The 3,286-nt window shown below is 44.2% G+C and overlaps 1 long non-coding RNA gene across 1 annotated transcript; it reads left to right on the top strand.

Annotated features, from left to right (window-relative positions):
* Nucleotides 1–404: 404 nt before the first annotated feature.
* LOC110347825 (uncharacterized) lies at nt 405–2,635 on the top strand. Its single transcript, XR_002392681.2, has 2 exons — nt 405–484; nt 1,671–2,635. It is a non-coding gene; the product is annotated as an uncharacterized LOC110347825 (long non-coding RNA).
* Nucleotides 2,636–3,286: the final 651 nt, after the last annotated feature.

Genomic DNA, 3,286 nt, shown 5'->3' with positions numbered 1-3,286 from the left:
GCCCCACAGGCTTGGGACCAAATGGACAGCAGCCATTTAGGCTCTGCCTTTTTTTTTTTTTCTTGGTACCGGGGATCGAACTCAGGTCCTTGCGCTTTCGAGGCAGGCACCAGAACCACTGAGATAAGTCCCCAGCCCATAGGCTCTGCCTTTTTTTGCCACCTGCAGGCAGAAGAGGCTGCTTGGGTTCTCCACCTGGTCTTGGCCCCATGTAGTTCTCCCTGGAAGGTAAAGGTCCCTGGAATCCTGGGCTCTATTGAGTGTCCCCAAAGCTCCCTCTGTGTCATCCTCATCTATGAGGACATTGGGTCTGAAGGGCCTAAGCAATCAGAAAACAAGAGATTCTGTCAGAAAGAAACTTAGTTTTGAATAAAGGAGCTATTTTGTGTCCTTGTATCTTGTCAGGAAAGGATGCCCAGGGTGATTGCTCATCTGATATCTGCCCCTGTGAAGCCTGCTGGTCCCCTAGAATGCACCTGGAGGGGTAAGCTCATCTCCCCAGAGCAGGAAGAAAGGGGAAAGGGGTGGGTGTGAGGAGAAGGCACCTGACTTCTCTCTGGACACCTTATCAACTGTTTCTCCTGGACCACACCTTCCTGTGGGTCCCAGGAGCCTGGGGCCTGTCCTCATCTCAGCCCATAGCTTTTTCTACCAGTCCGCTGCCCCACAAGGCACAAAGCTCCTTGATAGGCTCTGTGTTTTCAGTGTTTATTTTGTGCCTGGCACCTGGCCTCTACAAGATAAGCATTCAATACATATTTGTTGAAAGAATAAATGCATAAGGCTTATTGATTTCTACTCTACTCCAGTCTCTGAACCTTTGAGACTGACCCAGGCTACCTAGAAAGAGGTGAACAAAATTATTACATTAAGGGTATTCTTCACATGCCTATGCACAGTAGGTGCTCAGTTGTGTCTTACTGAGTGGATGGTTGTAGATGTCTCCATGTTAATGCCCTGCGACTTGTATGTAGCACTGTTTCTTTCTTAATGGCATTGATTTTGAAACAAAGCAGCACAGTGGGGAAGCATTGAGACCTCCCTAAACTAGTTATTTCAGTGAGGCAGACAGCTCTAATTACTATTCTCTTTGTACTTAAGAGTGTACATTCTGCCCCTTCATTAAAGGAGAACATGGGCTTATCATTTGCAACTAACCTTTGTAGGTCAGAACACTGGTTCCACTATTTAAAAAAATTTTTTTAAATTCAGGAAACAAGGACTGGAAGTCCTTCGGCAAAGGCAGTTGAGGTTCCTGTATCTCTTCCTTGCATCACGAGTCCTGCCAGTTAAGATTGCACTGCACCAGGGTGGGAGGGGGTGGCAGCTAGCCAGGATGGCCTGTAGCATTTTGATAAACAAACATCAATATTTATCAGAGCTGCTCCGATGAGCTTCCTTAGCTGTAGGAGTGGGGAGTCCTCCCTGGGCTTGTGTATAGCTTTCTCTGAATGAGATAAATGTTTAGGGCCACTAAAGGGGGAAAAATATTTGTATTCTGCTCCCCAGTTACCTAGGCTAATTTACTGCTCTAGGAGATCCTGTAATTCATTAATAATATACAAATACAAATCAAGGGAAGAAATTGCCTCGTTAATTGACTTTTGCGATGCTAATCTAAGACTCACTGGCTTTCAACATTATGCAACAACTGTGTTTGTATCACACAGGAACAACTGCCTTCAGAGAAAGCAGAAAGCCACTAAAGCAGATGCTTGAAATCTTTGCTGGAGGCCTTGTAAAAAGTTATGCACTTGTCTTAGTTCTTTTGAGGAATCTGGAGGTAAAGAACACAAAGCGAAAGAGACAAGAGACAGTGACAGACTGAACCATTGGAGAATATAGCCCAGAGGTGGGATGAGAGAAGGCCTCACTGGGCTGTGCTGGGCTGTCTAGGCTGCAACTAGCTTCCCTGCCCCAGCCCATAAAGCTGCAACAAGACTGATTAGAAATGATACAATTAGACTCAGGTGATTAGTTCAAGTAGAAGCAAAGTTCATCAGTCTTAAATCTCCAAATCTGCTCCATATCTGTTCTCAGCTGATATCCCTGGGCTAGCCTCTGTGTCTTCTTGTCCTCTCTGATCTGTGCCAGTGGAGGAGACATGGAACTTTTGCGACAAGTTGAACAACAGTGATCCTCAGTAATGAGGTTTCACAGGCCAGCCTGGGCAGATCCAGTTGGATGTGGATTTGAGTCTTAGCCACACTCTTTCCTTCTGCAATGCCAGGTACATACCCCCACAAATCTGGAAGCTGGAGTTTCAAGTTCATGGTTGTGATCTAGACATTAGCAACTTAGAAGGCTCCAGCACAACTTTTGCTCCAAGTCTGCTTTGGCCACCGGATGAAGAATCCGGCTCCTCCCAGAAGAAGCTCCTCACCATGGCTCCCATGAGGATTTTATGGCCGGTTGCACAAGAGAGACAAAGGGCGTCTTTAAATTACACAATCCCCAGCATACAGCCTTGGTCCCATTGGTTGATTTTTCTATTTTCCCCATGGTTCTCCTTGATTGCTTTGCCTCTGGGACTTTTCCCCTTTGACCCAGCCTTTTGGAGCTTCTTAATTCTTCCTGTTCTTGTCCTTCTTGATTAAAAGAGTAAAAGAGAGAGAAACTGGATCCAGAGAATGAAGATTGAGAATCACTTTTATTTTCTGTAAGATGGAGATGATAATTCCTATCTCAGAAGGTAACAGGGAGAATTAAATGGGAATTAAGTAAATGTGAACTATAAAGCAATACTTTTCAACTATGGTGCATGAAATCAGTTTAATGGGTTGCTACCAGCATTAAAATGAAATAGGATAAAGTGGAATAGAAAAAAAGTGCATGGAGTAGGGGTAAGTTCTGTTTTGCAAATCTCTTTCCTTTCTCCCAGCACTAGGGATTGGACCCAGGGATGCTCTAACACCGAACTATATCCCAACTCTTTTTTTGTTTTTAATTTTTAAAATTTTGAGACAGGCTCTACTAAGTTGCCTGAGCTGCCCTCAAACTTGCAATCCTCCAGCCTCAGCTTATCAAGTAGCTGGGATTATGAGTGTACATGTCTTCTTAGTTTCATATAACTCTGTGCATGCATGTGTGTGTGATCACTGGCAATGTAAAATGGACCTTTACAGTAGGTTATGATAAAAAAGTTTGAAAAACATTTCTCTAAGAGCTATGTGGATGAAACTATTTCTCATTGACATTTATCTTAGCTTTGAGGTGCTGATCTCTGAGACTTAGTCCAAAACCCTGATGTTGGAAAGATCAGAGACCCCCCCAATTCTAGTCCCCA

This window comes from Heterocephalus glaber, unplaced genomic scaffold (assembly GCF_053883595.1).
Source record: "Heterocephalus glaber isolate CG9 unplaced genomic scaffold, H.glaber_assembly_v1.0 deba00001497, whole genome shotgun sequence".
Classification (NCBI taxonomy): Eukaryota; Metazoa; Chordata; class Mammalia; order Rodentia; family Bathyergidae; genus Heterocephalus; species Heterocephalus glaber.
This window is presented reverse-complemented; position numbering and strand designations above follow the sequence as displayed.